Source organism: Equus caballus, chromosome 20 (assembly GCF_041296265.1).
Source record: "Equus caballus isolate H_3958 breed thoroughbred chromosome 20, TB-T2T, whole genome shotgun sequence".
Classification (NCBI taxonomy): Eukaryota; Metazoa; Chordata; class Mammalia; order Perissodactyla; family Equidae; genus Equus; species Equus caballus.
The window spans coordinates 53,435,889-53,452,823 of NC_091703.1; the positions used below are offsets into that span (position 1 = coordinate 53,435,889).

General features: G+C 45.6%; 1 protein-coding gene across 2 annotated transcripts in view; it reads left to right on the forward strand.

Moving 5' to 3' along the window:
* Positions 1–53: 53 nt before the first annotated feature.
* Positions 54–16,935, forward strand: part of PAQR8 (progestin and adipoQ receptor family member 8) — a 38,501-nt gene continuing 21,619 nt past the window's right edge. The window contains exon 1 of one of the 2 annotated variants that reach the window (XM_023624051.2): positions 54–224. The gene's annotated coding sequence lies outside the window, so the exon portion shown is untranslated. Of the gene's footprint in view, positions 225–833; positions 1,344–16,935 lie in introns of those variants that run through there. The other variant, XM_023624052.2, reaches the window with a different exon arrangement.

A 16,935-nucleotide genomic window follows, 5' to 3' on the forward strand; every position in this document is an offset into this window, starting at 1 on the left:
GGCCCCGGCCGCGGGGGAGCGCGGCTCTGCGCATCCCGCCCCCGGGCCGGGAAGGGGCGGCGCCGGGCGGGGCCCGCCCCCAGGTCCCCTCCTCCCGGTCGCTCCCCGGTGCCGCGCCGGCCGCGGTCACAGCAGCCTGCGGGAAGCTCGGAGCCGGGGCCCCGAGCCGGGCGCGGGCTGGCCAGGCTGGGCTGCACGCACGGGCTCGGCCGCCGCCCCTGCCGGTGAGTCCCGCCGCGGGAGGCGCGTGGAGGGGCGGGCGGGGGGTCAGGACCGCGATGTCGGGCAGCCCCGGGGCGCGAGCACACGGGGCGGGGATGTCAGGATCGCGATGCTGGGGAGACCCAGTGCCAGAGCACGGAGGGGCTTTCAGAATCGCAATGTGGAGGAGCCCGATCCGGGGGGCGGAGGCCAGTGCCCCGATGCTGGGGACTCCCAGAACCGGAGTCCTGAGGGCGAGGCGGCGGGTCAGGACCGCGATGTTGGGGAGTCCCGGAGCCCCTGCCTGGAGGACTGAGGGGTCAGGACCGCGATGTTGGGAGCCCGAGCCCGGAGGGCGGGAGAGTCAGGACCGCGAAGCTGGGAAACTCCTGTGCGGGAGCCGGGGCCACGGACCGAGGGGTGTCCTGTGGGCATTCTTGGGGCGCCCTCCGCAGGGCGGAGGGGAACAGAACCCGGAGGGGAGCGCAGGGGAGAGGAAGCCCGAGGCGGGCGGGGCAGGAGGGGGAGCCCGAGAGACGGGAGCCCCGGAAAGGGTAGAGTGGGGTGAGGCGGGTGGTTTCTCAGGGGAGGGGTGGAGGGGGCTTCGAGGGAGCGGGAGCGGGAGGGGAGTCGTGCGGAGAGCAGGAGAGCGGCTGGTTGTGTTATGGAGGATAGGGGGTTGGAGGGGTGGAACGCCGCGGCCGGGGATCCGAGGTGGTTGGGTTGGTGGTGGGGTCTCGGGGACCATCTCGGCCAAGGGAACGCAGCCCCTCGGTGGAATGAGGTCATGGACGCTTCGAGAAGGCACCCACCGAGAGAGCACGACGAGGCAACCCCAGACGGTGACGGGGTGGGGACTCTGCACCCAGCGAGCTCGGGGAGTGATGGGAACTTGAGCGGGGAGACGCGGGAAGGGCGCCCCTTCCTGACCCGCGCGGGGACCTGAAGGCAGCGGGTCACCGCAGCATCCTGTGCAGCTGTTGGCCCTCGGGCACAGACCGGAAAGGGGGACACTCGCGGGCCCGGACAAGCTGTTTGTAGCACCCCATATTTCTGAGCTGGGTTAGAAGTGATTTTGCCTAGGGACCAGATGAGAAGAGTCTGGGCTTGAATAGTTATGAAGTGAGATTACAAATATACAGGTAAGATCTACCTGTGTGTGTGCCTTAGGCATAAGTCATAATAAATGTGTGTGTCATTTTTAGATTCACCTGTACTACTTGCTCCCCACCCTCCTGTGCTCTGTGAGAGGCTGTTTCTGAGGAGAAACTGGAGTAAAATCAGCAGTCCCCACGCACAAACACACACGCCCACAAATGCACAGCATTCCACAACCGAGTAAACAGGAGGAGCACTGTACAGGTTTGGGAGGTCGTGTTGGTGAGGGTCCCTTTACTGAAGTTAATAGGAGGGTGGGCTGCCCTTGACTGCCCTCCTCAGATGTCCACATTCTGTACCCTCCCCTGAGCTGTGCCCTTGACCAGGTGACTTGGCAGGGAGCTAGGCTGCTTAGGACCCCAGTGGATGGGTCTCCTAGTTTGTGTCTAAAGGTAAGCAAATGACCAGTGCAGTCTGTTGTTTTATTTTTTTTTTTCCTGTTGTTTGCCTTGGGTGCCTGGCTCCCTTTAATTAGTTAAATAATGTTGACACATTAACTTGTCCTATATGGTTAATTATGTATGGTAATTCGTTTAATTATTTGGTATAACAGCTAGAGTGCAGGAAGGCCGAGGACCTGGGAATCCCATTCTGTGGATTTCTTCATTGGAAAGTTCCTGGGCTTTGGGGGGGCAAAGGGAGAGAGATGCCCCCCACTCTCTTCCGTGCTCTGCATGTAGGTCCATCTTCGGACACACACGGAGACTGAACTTTCTGGGCAGATCAAGGACTGTGTTGGCAACTAGCTCATTTCTTTTCTTCATGAAAAGGAAATCTCTTCAGTAATTAGGCAAGTTAACGGGAAAGTGTTTTATTCGTTTCATGAGTATCATTTCAGGACAAGCCTTTTTTTCATTAAGGGGGTGGTCGGAACCTTGCACCAAAATCTGCATTATCATGATCGCAGCAGCACATTATTCACTTGGCCATAAAGCTAGCTGATTCTTCCAATTCTTTATCCAAAAGTTAAAATAAATATGCCAGTATTTGTACATTCAAATGAGTGTTTCTCCCCTTCAGAAGCCTCCTCTTGGCAAGCTGGGTACTAATTCTAGTGATGCTGTCATTGCTGAGAATAATTTTGGAGTTCCTGCTTTGGAGTTGCCTTCAGAGTTTGCAGCGCATTTACTGAATTACCTCCTTGATGGCACACCTTCCTTAGCTGGGAAAAAGCCAAATAGTGTGTGGGGCTACCTTTGGCTTCTGAGGTGGGGAATTGAGGTTGCAATAGGAAGGATGCCCATTAGAGTAATGAAAGTCCTCTTGAAGGACTGGCAGCCTTAAAGGGGACGTCCAGTAAAGGTACGTGTATGTGGTTAGGATTGGAAAGTAATTGAGGTGCAGCTTTCATTTGGATGTTTATGCCCTGGTCTGTATGTCACAAAATTGGTCTTATCACCTTATTGTCATACCTTATGGCCTGTTGGGCTGGAGAAAATAAGCCTTTCTTTCCACCTTCCAGGTAGTATTTACCAGGCAGTTTCCATCACTGTGCATTTTACAGAAAACAAAACAAACAAAAGATTTGTTTTCTCACCAAAAAAGATACCCAGAAAGTCACTTAATCCGTATGTAGTGAATGCCTGGCACTTGAGTTTTTATGTGAAAGGATCTATCTAGAGGCGAGGGGAAGAGAATAAGTGCTGAAAATCCACTTCAGTTTTGGGATTCCAAGACACACAGTGTGAAAAATTAACTTAAGATATCCCTTTTCTTCCGCTGTTTGCCTGAATTCCCAATTTTTTTTCAGGTTATCTAACATAAAGCTTTGTACAACCATCGCTTGAATCTTGATCTAGCTGCGATCCTGGGCAAGTTATTCTATCTCTTTTGGCCTCAGTTTTCTTACCTTAAAATGAAGATGCTAATGAGTAGGTACTCATGGGGTTAGGATGAAGATTAAATAAGATTTATGCATGTAGAACACTGAGTTCAGTGCCTGATACATAGTAAGTGCCTAACACTCTCTAGCTATTTTGTTATTAATATTGTTCATTGATAGTTTCATGTTAAGATTCCTCTGAAGCCATGTACAAATTTATCGTTTCCCAGGTAATGCTGTTCTCTTTGGCTGGGCTTGGTGAATAAATATGTGGATGAGAAATTGTGCTTTTACTCTCTGGCCTCTTACCAGTTCTTCAGGAGTGACCTTAACGACAACTGTAGCTAGCTACTTTATTTTGAATTCAGATGTTTTTAAAAATGAGCATTCCTGTTTTGATCGTGTATTAGGTATAATGATTTGGTGAAAGTCTGAAAGAAAAAGATTTAATAGCTTCTCCTGTAACTTTTTTTCCTTGATCCGATAAAATATTCTAATGAAATAGCTACAGTTCTCATGGCCTGTATTGAAAGGGGTGATTCTGGTGGACATTTATTTGTTTCAGTTAAACTTGAGTTTTGCTCAGCTTTGTTTTTTAAATGACAGGGAAGAATCACCTGGCACTAGGCTCTCAGCTCTTTCATAAATATTGACATTAATTTTTTTCTGATTTGTGAAATTTATTAAAATATGTAAATTAGGAAGATACAAAAATGTGAGAATATAATTTTTTCTTATTTTTAATCAATTAGGCATTGCTATGAAATAGATGTTTCATGAAATGTTCGACATTAGTGAGAGTTCTCTGTGTTTTAGGCAAGTTTGTGCAGGAACTAGAGAGGGGTCCAAGGAATAGATTTGTCTTCCAGAAGTTCACATAAGGTGCTCTCAGGATGATGCATTGGCAAAAGTTTTTTCTCCTAATGGCTCATGGGGCTAAGGATTAGTATGAATTTCCCTCCATGTTCTTTTTCCTCAATTTCTTGGAGAAGGCTAAATATATAGATCGCTCAATAATGTTCGTGTTTTTGAGATGGATTAACTCTTTCAGGATTAGGTCCCTCTGTGCACCCGGATGCCATGTAAGGAGATAAGGGCTATCAAAGTACCTGTGAATTGGAAGTGATACTAAACTGTAGGATAGGAGTTATCATTGCTGTTGTACCGTATTTTCCGGGAGTGTTCTGATGGTCACCTCCATGACAGTGTTTCTTCTCACTCTGTCTGCCTTCTGAGTAGTGGATTATGTACTTATAAAGTACCAGGACACAGTACAGCATGGTGGTTCAGACTAGAGCAGTGGTTCTTAATGGAGAAGGGGGCATTTTGCACCCGCTCAGGACATTTGACAATTCTGGAGACATTTTTGATTGTCACAGCTAGAGAGGGAGTGATGTTACTGGCATCTAATGGATAGAGGCCAGAGATGCTACTAAGCTCTGTATAATGCATAGGACAGCCTCTCAAAACAAGGAATTATCCGGCCCCAAATGTCAGGAGTGCTGAGAAACCCTGTTCTAGAGCATGGGATCGGGAGTGAGGATCAGCCAGCATTCGCATCCTGGCACAACCCTGGGTGAGTTTCTTAGACCTGAGATTCTATAATAAAATGCATGTTTGAAGAGAGTGAGATTGTGGACTTCAGTGAGGTAGAGTGTATAAAGTGCTTAGCACACAGAAGTTGCCTGGTAATTGGTAACTCTTGGTATTATGGCTGGTTAGTAAATCCAGGGGCTGTACTTCAAACAGATAGTGTTGGTTTTTAACCCATTGTGTACAGGACCAGTCTAGATTTCTTGATCCCATCCAGGTGTCCCAGAGTAGGGCAAGGACATAGCCTGATGACCTCCAGCATCCGTGGTTCCTTCTGCATTCTGGCCCAGATTCTGCCCTGGTCCTGCTAGGCAGCTAACTGTGGGCTGCACATCCCTCCAACCAGGTGACCAGGGCAGTCCCCCAGACCTCTCTTGTGTAAAGCAGAGATGAACGGAGGATGGAGGAACTTTCTATTTAATCTGGATGCATCAGGAAGGAGGAGATGGCCAGGCCAGGAAGCCCCCCGGCACTGAGCTTATCTCCAGGCTCTCCTTGGACCCCTGTCCGTGCATGATCAGAGCTTCCTCTGCTGCTTGAGCAGGCAGTGAAGTCTGCCAGTTTCCCTTTGCTTTTCCTTCGCCCCTCCTACTCAAGCAAAGAGTTCTTGTAGGCATCCCTTCACTTTTAACAAAATCCTCTGAAACCACTCCAGTTTTTGCTCTGAAGGGGTTTCCGGCCATCTGGGAGGAGAAGGGGGCCCTCCCGTAAAGCCTGGGCTTTGATCTTCCTGCCTCTCTGTGTTTTCCTCATGCCCACTGGGGCCACAGGAGTGAGTAATCCACTCAGAGTAACCAGCAGATCTTCAGCGGGGTGGGGGGCCAGCGTTCTGGGTGCAGTGTTTAGTAGATTGGGGTGTAAATAACACAGTGGTTTTCCAGCTGTGAGCTAGGAACCATTAGTTCCGTGGGTCTCAGTCCTGGCCGGACAATAGCATCACATGGAGCTGTCTAAGAATGCTGATGTCCTGGCCCCGCCCCAAACCATTGATTCAGAATCTCGGTAGGTAGGGCCTGGGCATCAGATTTTTAAATGCTCCTCAGATTATTCTGATGCCTGGTGAGACCTGAGCGTCAGGACCATGACTTGCAAAATTCATGACTTCATTAAAAAAAAAAAAAGAAAAGTAAAAAAAGAGAACCAAATATCAAAGTAATATAAGTATCATTTTGTTAAGCTTTTGTTTTAGTGATGAATATATGCCTGTCTGCAATGTAAAATATATTTCTTCTAATGGACTGCAGTCAAAAAATTTTGAAAAACATTGTTTTAGAGCCTTAAAGTTATTTAGTTAATATTGACAAATTTACCTCCTTCAACATTTCTGTGCAAACATCTGCTGGACCGATTTCAAAGGGCTTTTATTTACTTTGTCAAATTCAACTTTTACAACCATCCTATGAGTGTAGAACGCAGATATCGTCATGTATTTTTTTACAGATGAAGGACACTTGGAGTTGGAGAGGGGTAAGAAATTTGTTAAACTTGCGATGAGAAAATGGCGAAAACAGGGACTCAAATCCAGGGCTTCTGATTACCGTACACGGCTCTGTCTAGCACATCTGTCTGTCTCTTGTGATTAGCAGACCCTCTGAGAAAGGAAGTGCAACTAGAGCAGGAGTCTGGCTTCAGCATTGTGAAAATAACAACTGTTGACTAAGCACTTGCTACTGTTAGGAAGTGTATTGTACCACCTCATGCAATTCTCCGAACAATCCTAGGAGACAGGTACTATTAACCCCATTTCAGTAATGTGGAAACTGAGGCACAGAGAGGTTGTGACTTGCCCAAGGAGCAGAGCTGGGCCTGGAAAGCAAGGCCAAATTCTCTATTTGTGCTCCCTATTGCCCCAGTACTAGTTTGTTGGCATGTCTCTAGCTTCTACACTCCTGTCTCTGGGGCCAGTTTAAGTAGCGGGAAAATGGCCCCACGTCTTAGTCTGCTCAGGCTGCCGTAACAAAATACCATAGATGGGACGGCTTAAACAACAGTCATTTATTTCTCACAGTCTGGAGACTGAGAAGTCCAAGATCAAGATGCCGGCAGATTCAGTTCCTGGTGAGGGCCCTCTTCCTGGTTGAGAGAGCGAGCGAGTGAGAGAGAGAAAGCCTGAGAGAGAAAGAGAGTGTGTGCTCTCTCTCTCTTCCTCTACTTATAAGGGCACTAAACCCATCATGGGACCCAGCCCTAATGACCTCATCTAAACCTAGTTACTTCCCAAAAGCCCCACATTCCAGTACCATCACACTGGAGGTTACGACTTCAACATACGAATTGGAAGGGGGATACAGACATTCAGTCCGTAACACTCTAGTACTTGTGGCTTCTGCTCAGCTTTCCTCGTGTGTGTGGCTGGAACCCTCCGTGTCCCAGCGAGAAGGGAGGAAAGCCCTCTCTGCTGCCCAGACCCCATCCGAGCTGTTTGTGATGCTTACTGCCATGAACAGCTGAAATCCATGGTGTGACTTAGGGAGTCCTGGCTGAGAAGGAACCTGAACACTAACCCTTATGGAGTAAGATCTTGATGGACTTCTCAGTGGTCTGGCAATAAAATTATATCTTGTTCATTCATTCATTCACCAAATATTAAGGGCTGGGGTCTGTACTAAATACTGGGAATAGATTGATGAGCAAAAATGCAATCCTTGCCCTTGTGGAATTTACAGTTTGGAGGTAAGTTTTTGAGATGACACTCTGCTTCAAAGATGGGTGGGGAAAGTGTTTATCGTGACTTTCTGATACCTGTGCACAGGGCTGAAATCGCCAGGCTAATGCAAAGCTCAGGCCATGTATAAATAGGAGGGGGCTGGTTGGTTACCACCTCAGAAGCTTGCAGTGGAAAAGTTAGTCTTCACGTTATCCCACATGACATTCAGAAACCCCACTTCCCCAAAGGTGGGGGACCGCTGTCTGCTCTGAGTCAGTGGGCTGGATGATCGGGGTGAGTTAAGCCTGGGGCTTATGGAAGACTTTTCTTCTCTGCCTGTCTGGGAGAGTACAAGCTTCCAAGCTGTCTAGATAGCTAATAAACTTTCCCTAGTTTCTTAGGTGAGGAACGTTCAATATCAGAACAGTATTTGTTGAATGAGTGGATTAAGAATAATTATGATGAGTGTTAATATATAATAGAGGAAATGGGAGACTTCAGGATTTCAAGACGAGCAAACCCAGAGAAGAGCCAAGGCTAGCTCTCCCCCGTTCCAGGCTGAGCTGACTCCTGAGTTTAACCAATGCCCTGTTCCTAGGACTGTAAGAATTTGAGGGAGATTGGAGCGAGGGTTATTGACTTAAGAGGTTTTTGTTGGTCTTGAGACAGCTAGCATTAAGGGCAGTAACATTTATCCTTGTAGGGTGATGTAGTTCGAGATTAAGAAAAGCAAGGATGAAAGATGTTTTCATCGGTAGCTTGAAACTCTATTTGTCCCATCCTCAGCACGTGCTCTTTGGAGTCTAAGAGAATCCCCAAGAGGTTAAAGATAAGTCTACAGTCTGGAAACCGGAAGAGGGCTACACTTACCCAAACCAATTGTAGATGGAATTAAAATACACATACCCTGCTGAATACTGCCCGTAGATCATACTTTTGTGAGAAATGAAACTTTTTCTTGGTCAAAACTATCTTCTCATTTTCTTTTTAGATGCATTCTAAAGAGGATTGGTAAAGTTGTATAAAATATGGAAGAAAAGGGAGGATCATGTAAAATCAATGTTGGAGTGAAATGGCTCTTGAATTAGAAAATTTGTATTCTCCCTGGTGTATGTAACTGTCCAAAGAATTTATTCCAGGAATCTCATCTTAGCTTCTTTATTCCTGCACTTAAGCAAGATAAAGACATTAATATTATTGTCTTGAGTTGCCAGGAACCTGGAGCACTTTAGAAAGTGGAATTAGCCCGTTTCGTTCATGGGCTACTGCCGATGCTGGAATTGGCTGCAGTACTAGAATCTCGTCCAGACGGGTTCAGGTAAAGCTCCAAGAATGTCAGTGAAACTGGGCAGCATTTCAGGAAGGCAGAAACTGATTCATCAAATCTTGGTTTGGTGAAGAGATTCAGGTTAATTCATGAAGTGCTGTAGGTATTTCTTGAATTGCATGGCCTTTTTTTCCTCTCTCTCTCTTTAAAACATCCTGAATGATCACTAGTTGTTTAGGGCATACATCCCCAGAAGTAATGCCACCATCTGAGTGTCCGCTGTCAATTCACAGTGTCCTTGACAATTTCTCTCTCATCTGGGATGTTCATATTTTAGATCTTTGCAGCCACAGAGTCATTCTGACAGAGGAGCACTTGAGAGAAAGAAGGAGAAAAAGCAAATAGATGTTCTTAGGGTGTGAGTGGAATCCTCCCAGAGCAGCAGAGGAGGGGTTCAAATGCTAAATCTGTCAGTTCATCAGCAGGGACTTTTCGGCCACTTTATAAGTGCTTAACCCTGGGCTGGATACTTGGAGGGGTACAAGAGAAGCAGAAGCATGGTTTTTGGGCTTAAGGAGCCTATAATACATTCAAAGCATCAAATTTTTCTCACATGAAAGAGAGAGAAGTCCTTAGACATTAAGTGCTGGGCTGTGAAGCAATGGTAGTAGGTTGTGCCACTCGGCTTAGAAAAGGGAAAGTCAGTGTGACTCGTACAGTCGGAGTATAATTCAGGAGCAGCAACCCAAGTGAGAGCTGGGGTAACATTTAGATTGAGAGGTGGGTGTTTCTGATGGGATAAACAGCACAGAGGGCCACGTCGGAACAGTATATGTGTATGTGAGGCCTGAGGAAATCGCTTCATCCTTCTTCCCTGTTCTTCATATCACGTGGCACCACTTCACATCTTACGTGTTTATTTGTTTATACTCTGTCTTCTGCACTGGGTCACAGGGCTCAGCTACAGAAGGAATAGATAGGGCAGGATTTCAGATCTAGGTTCCTTTTTGCAGTTGGGTGTTTGGAGAAAGGAAGAAGGAAATGAAATCATTCATTAAAAAGATTTTTCAAGGGTGTGCTCTGTGCTTGGCACCGTTCTAGGTGTCGGAGATCCAGAGATGAACAAGATCCCTCCTCTCGTGTAACATATGTTCTCTTGGGGGGAGACAGACAATAAACAAGTAAGTCAGGAAATAGATAATTTTAGGTAGTGAAAATGCTATGAAGAGGGGCCAGCCTGGTGGCTTAGTGGTTAAGTTCATGCCCTTTGCTTCAGGCAGCCCAGAGTTTGCAGGTTCAGATCCTGGGCGTGGACCTATATACCATTCATCAAAACCATGCTGTGGCGGCATCCCGTATACAAAATGGAGGAAGATTGGCACAGATATCAGCTTAGAGCCAATCTTCCTCAAAAAAAAAAAAAATACTATGAAGAAAAATAAATCAGGATGGGGGAAAGAGAGCTGGTTTTAGGTAAGGTTAGGAATAAGGATGAGGGGGCCAGCACCATGGCCGAGTGGTTAAGTTCGCGCACTCTGCTTCGGCAGCCCAGGGTTTCGCTGCTTTGGATCCTCGGCGCGGAAAGATAAAAAAATCTTAAAAAGAAAAAAAGAGAGAGAGAAAATAAAGAATAAGGATGAGATAAAGATTTTAGATTCACTCTGAACTTCCCTGGAGAAGCCTCATTGCCACCGGATTACCCTACAGTCTGTGCCAGTGGGGTCCCAGTTTGTTATTCACATTCATGTCACCCATTGACAACCCCCCCCCCCCACAGTGTATATACAGTGGACATTCAGCAAGCATTTCATGATAGTGATAAAATGGCCTTGCTAGACTTGAATTGGACCACATTTTTCTTCTTACTTTTTACTTTTTATAATTTTTCTGTTTAAAAGACACTGTCACAAAACATGTATGAAAGGAGAGAGGGAAGAATCCTGTAGGAAAGAACATGCAGGTATTGACAGCAGCAACCTAGTTATCTGTACAGGAGCTCTGGAGGACAAGATTGAGTGCACCAGCATCAAAATTTTGTCACGTGAAAGAGAAAGAAAATATTAAACCGTTTATAATTATGTGGCTGTGAAAGGTCTCATGGTCTGGAGAACCACTGTGTCTAAATATATTAACCAGATTCCAAAGGAGGTAATGATGCATCCATGTGTACATAAAGGCACATAAGATATAAAGTGGCTACCATGTATTGAGCAATTACTCTGTGCCAGGCCTTGTGCACTGCACTTTATTTGAATTATCTCTATTCTCTGAAACAACCTTAGGAGGGAGATATCCCGGTTTCCCAATGAGAAAACAGAGATGAAGTGGCTAGCCCAAGGGCGTTAGAGTCAGTGAGCGGCAGAGCTGGCGGATTCCTTGTTTGTGAGAGGGCGTGGAGCAGACGAGTTTGGGTTTAGTTAAGAGCTCCCTTAGAGTGCGTATCTAGCCTGGAATTTGGCCAGGGTGGGGTGTTCTGTCTGTCCAGCTCATCACCCTATCTAAGGGATTCCAGAAGCTAGGATTTTCTGGGACTGACTGAATTTATATATGTGGTTCCCTGAACCTACTGGAGGCATAGACTCTGGTGGCAGAGGACAGGATGTAGAGATGGTGTCGATGTGCATTGAGCATTTTTTCATTATTTCACATGCCTATAAAAGTGGTATGTGTGCGTCAGAGAGCTACTCAAGCTGTTAAAACTTGGAAATGCTTTGCTTTCCTCTGGGTGATAGCAGCTTGGTTTGGAGTCACCTGCCAGCTCCTCTAAAGCTGACTTGAAACTCTGACTTGTGATGATGTGTATCTGAGTAAAAGGTATGGGGTAGTGAATATTTAGTGGATATGGTTGATTTAGTAAACTTTCAAAGCACAGAGAACTAAAAATAATCAATTTAAAACACGTTTGATGGTGAAGAGCTGGGGCAATAATGCATGGCCTGGAGTGACAGTGAAGCTCTCGGTGGGTGCCCTTTCTCCCCTATTGCTGGCCCCGGAACGTACTCATGTTTCTAGAGGGGCAGGCTGCTCTCACAGTGCCTCTTTGACCTAGAAACAATGTCTTCAAGACCCTCTCTGAGCTATCACAGTTTACATTTCTTGAGCACATGTTGTGTGCTAACAATTTTACCCGTATTATCTTCTCTCTGTCTTGAACTTTCTATTATAGGAAATTTCAAACAGGCGGAGGTGGACAGGGTGGTATAATAAGCCCCCACATGCCCATGCCCCAACTTCAACATTATTAACTCATGGCCAGCTTCTTTGTGTATATCTTACCTCCAGAGGATTCTGAAGCAAATCCAGAAATCCTATCATTATTTGTGCGCATTTCAGAATGTATTTCTAAAAGATAAGGACTCTTTTATTATAATGCTTTAAATGTCACAACGGCCCTATTAGTCAGGTACCATTATACCTTTCTTTTATAAATGAAGACAATGAGACACAAGGAGATTAAATTACTTGCCAAGGTCACCTAACTTGTAAGTGGCAGAGTCAGGCTTCAGACCCAGTTGCCTGACTCCAGAGCCCGTCCTTTTAACCCCATGCTGCGTGGCTGCCACTAGATCTCTCTGCTGTGGCTGATGCTACACCGTGGAACTGGATCCTGGGAGTAGCAGAGCAAACTCCCAGGGACATGACTATTGATTTCTGTGGATTCAGCTGGCCGACCGTTGCTGTAAATTGGGTCTGTTTACGTTCATAGGGACAGAATGGCTGTGCAAGGCTTGGAATTGTCATCTCCAGGAATGAAAGGACCTGCCTGAAATATTAGTGGATTCTATTTGGGCAGAGAAACTGATAAAGCACCATTATTGTAATAGTGTTTGAAATGTCAGAGAAACCCACAAGGAAAAGGACTTGACAGGAAATGTGATTGTCATTGGGCCGTGGCTGCCCAGGGTAGTAAAAGGTTTCTTTTAAAATGAATTTTCCTTTGGTTTTCTCTCTTGGCAGAAGGAGTCAGCGTCTTCCCACTGAGTCTTTTCAGTTTGTTTCCAGCACAGCTAATTGCGTTTATTTGTCTCTGGAATCACATGGCTGCCTCCTCTCCCTTGCCTTTTCTTAAGGTCTCTTGCCTGCTGTGTACTACGATTACTGCCAAAAATGTTCTCCTCACCTGGGAGCCAGTTGGCTGACAACACAGAGTAGACGTTGGGAGGCCAACTCTGTCTCTCCAGAGAGCTGCCCTGGCCCCTGGCGTCCCAGCCCACCTCAGGGGAGAAGGAGAGAGAGTATAAAGCTGGTATGAAAGGAACCATGTTGCCTTGTATACGCCCACTTGGCCAATCAGTGTTAAGAACAGAGCAGAAAGCAAGTGAATACTATTGGCTGATTGATCAAGAGAGCTTTGCTGGTTCAAAGTCAAGAAATTGACTCTCCATTTCTCCTATCAAAACAAACATCGCATTGGCTTTTTCTGCTGAATACTTTCCTTCGTCTTTGGGATCCCTGACATTGACTTGATTCTCATACCTCGGCTTCTTTGCCTTCCCCCATCCCCATGCGGTCCCATCACAGAAGCCAGTTAACTGCTGGAGAACTGTCCAGCTCCTTCTTAACCCTCTCACCTGTGGGGCACCAAAAGGTGGTACTTGTCAAGGTGCAGTTGAGGAAGAGCTTAGAAATTCCACCTTTGGCTCCCTCTGGGACCTCAACTGGTGTCCTTTTCAAGGAATACTTTTTAAAAAAATATTTGTTGTGGCAAGTGTTTTGAAATAGATTTTTATGACTGAAGCACTTCAACTTTTAAAAAAAGTCAAGTAAGGACAACAGTGGACTGCAAGTCGCTTAGCTCTCATAGTAGAGTGCGCTCAGGGATGACAGATGCGTGCTCTGTGCCGCGGCTCCCTCCTGAGCCTGGTCTCCCTCAGGAGCCTGTGGCAGACACCGTAAATTGATCTCAGCGGCTCCCCTCCGAGCTCTACCCAGGCCTGGAATGCCTCTCAGTCCTGGACTCCGGGAAGTGCTACCAACAGGGTTGGCACAGGGGTGAAATCTATTTGTCGTTTCCTGAGTCCGTGGTCCTTAGGCCTCTTCCCACACTGAAGCCCCGGAACCTTTCTGCCAGCGGTCACATTTGGTCACTAACAGCGAGAGACCAGCGCTCCTCTTTCCCCAAGAAGCAGATCAGAGGGTGGGGAAATGTTACCACCAGAGAATGCTGAATGCTCTCTGGAAAGCAGATGACAGGGGAAAATGTTTTAAGTGCTCATAGTTCATGGAGGACACGGGGATCGTGACTCGCCCTTTTCAACCCATCGTGGGTCCTTCAGTGGGTTAGTAGATTGGTTAGTCAGTAAGACTAATTAAAGTCATTCTTTTTGTGGGAGAAATGGAATGCTGAATGCTCAAGGGGAATATGAAGGAAATGGAAGCCCAGAGCCTGTCCGTGAGGAGTTCCTAATCTGGTGTAGCAGTTGTATTAAGCTGAGTTTAGATTTAGGGTCGTTTAATGAGGTGCGAGAGCAAGAAACTTAGTGCCTAGTTGTAATTCACTCACTCTCAGCTGACCAACAGTTCTCTTTACTTTTGAAGAAATTTGGAGGGTGTTAAGCTAACACCTATGAGGCAACAGGACTTCCTTGACAGATGTTTTAAGTATTCATGACCATATTACAGATAATGTACTGAGCTGTAGGAATGGCTTAGGCTGGTCTGTGGTCACCAGAAATCATGAACGCCTGACCAGCTGTGCAGGCAGAAGCTGCGCGGGCTGCTCTGGGCCTGGCTGTCTCCAGGAAGATTGACAGAGGGCTGCCATCTGGGTGGTGAAGATCAGGCTGTGTATGCACTCGTGTGGTTTTGTCTTGTTGTTTTAATCAACAGCACATTCTTTTGCAAGAAAAACCAAGGCTCATTTTGGAATGCTTTTGCTTTAACAGCAAGGACCAACAGAGGCCCTTTTCCATTTCAGAAGTCTCAGCTGGATATTGGAGGTAGTGGAGGGGAGAGGAGGGGAAAATCCATGCAGGTCCAAACATTAGATTGGCCAAGTATTTTTTAAAAATCAGGTTAAATTTAGAGCCCCCCTCCCTTAAGCGTGTACTCATATCTAGTACTGCTTGTCTAAAAATCATAGTTAAGCTGAAATTGCTTCTGGTTTGTGATTATTCTTTACTTTCTCCGTCTTTTTTGGATGTCATAGAAAAAAAGGGCCAGAAAACATCATTTGCTGTTGTGATTTGGGAATGTCCGAAGTAATTGAATTCTCCAGAGGGAGGAGTGGCCAGTGAGGCTGAAATGGCCAGCTGGGGAATAATTGCAACTTTTCAGTAGATACTGCAGTCCTTTGTTGAAGGCAGCACTGGGGTGGTGGTAAGGAAACTGCAAGCAGTGACCTTGAATTTTCTGGTAACAATGAGTGCTTGTCTCTTCTCAGGACCATATGATCTGCAGGAATAGCTTCTGGCTGGTACTGCATCTTTTGTTTTCTAAAGGCACCCTGGGGACTTTAAAATGCACCCTTTGGGTTAAAATCATCTTATTTAAAAGCATCTTACTTGAGTTCACTTGATGGTAAACTTATAATGGTGGCTATTAGACGCTGAATAAGTTTGGAAGTGACACTTTCTGGACCAGCACCCATGTTGTCTTCTGCTTGTAATTACATTCCCTTTTTTTTTTTTTTTCCAGCGTTAATTCGGAAATCTCAGTTTGTTGGCCTTTATTATTCTCAGTTTACAGATGGCACTGCCGGTGCCAGAAGGATGGTGGTTTATTTTTAAGTTTGTGATTCATTTAATTTGATGAGAGTAGGATTTGGGCCTTCTGCCTTCCAGTTCACTTTGCCTCCAAGATCAATACAACGTCAAAGAAGAAAAAGTTGTCCATTTTTAAATGGTATTTATAATGGATGTGCCTTGTTGATATTAATGACAGTGTCTCTACTTCGACTTAGTTTTAGTTAATCAAAGACTTTAGTTAAACTACTTTTTCACTGGCTTATTCCACTTTGTAGAAAAAACATCAAAACACAGGAAAATAAAGTTCTATTAGAACTTTTAAGAGCAACTCTCCAGGAAGGGCCTAGGCTCACCATAGACACTGTCCGGTCTTCTCGATCATTGGTACCTCCATTATCCAAGCCGCATGATGATTACAGGTATCCAGAGATGAAGGACCTTTACAGTTCTGAATTATCAAAATGATATTCACGAGCGACAGTGATCTAATATGTTTTAGAATGATTTTCAATAAATGAGGTTGAAACAGAAGGCATCTCCTGAATAGTGTGGAATTTCAGCTCATGGCCTCTGGGGCAAGACTCCCTGGGTACAGATTCTGGCTCCACCACTTCCTGGCTGGGTGACCTTGGGCAAGGAACTTAACCTGTTTCCTCACCTGTGTTGCGTTTCTTAGGATTGTGAGGAATTTAAGTTAATAACATGCAAGGAACGTGGATCTGTTCCCAGCATAGAATAAGTGCTCAATATATGTGAGTCATTATAATAATTATTATTGGCCACTGGATGAGAAGAGTCCCAGGTTCAGATGAGGGAAAAATATGTCCCTGGTGTCTGGCTTGAGCACCTGGGTGCAGCCATTTACTGAGATGGGAAGAAGGAGCATAGGAGAGAAGCAGGTTTATTCCGGAAGCTCCCATCTCTTGGTCGAGTTCATTTTGAGATATCTTGGTTACAGCTGAGCAGAGATATCAAATGGGCATTGGATGTACTCCATGCCAGATAATAACTACGCTTTCTGTGGACTGTAGCTTGTCTCGTTGGTTTACTTATGGATTTCTTGTGAGCTCTCCAAAAAACTGAATCTCATATGTTTCAGAATTTCCATTGGAATAATACTGAACATAGTAGTGGCACATAGTAGACACTAAGCAACTATTTGTAAAGGGATAATTGTTTTCGAAAGGTCCTAAGTAACTTGGGTAAAGGCAATGTGTGTGTATGTGTATATTTACATTCCTTGGAATGTAATTCCAATTCCTTGGAAAGGAATGTAAAGGCCAGTATACTTTCAGTGTGTCTGTCTACCACCCATTCGTTTATTCATTCTCATAATGAATGTTTACTGAGCATTTACTATATACCAAGTACTGTTCTAGGTGCAAGGATACAGCAGTGGACGAAATAGACAAAGATCCCTCTGCTAGTGGGGCTTATATCCTGGGCCAGCAGTGTGACTAGGGAAGACAGACACTATACATAATAAAAAAAATAATATATTAACATCACACCCATTAGGATGGCTACAATAAAAAAAAAAAAAAAACTCCAGAAAATGACA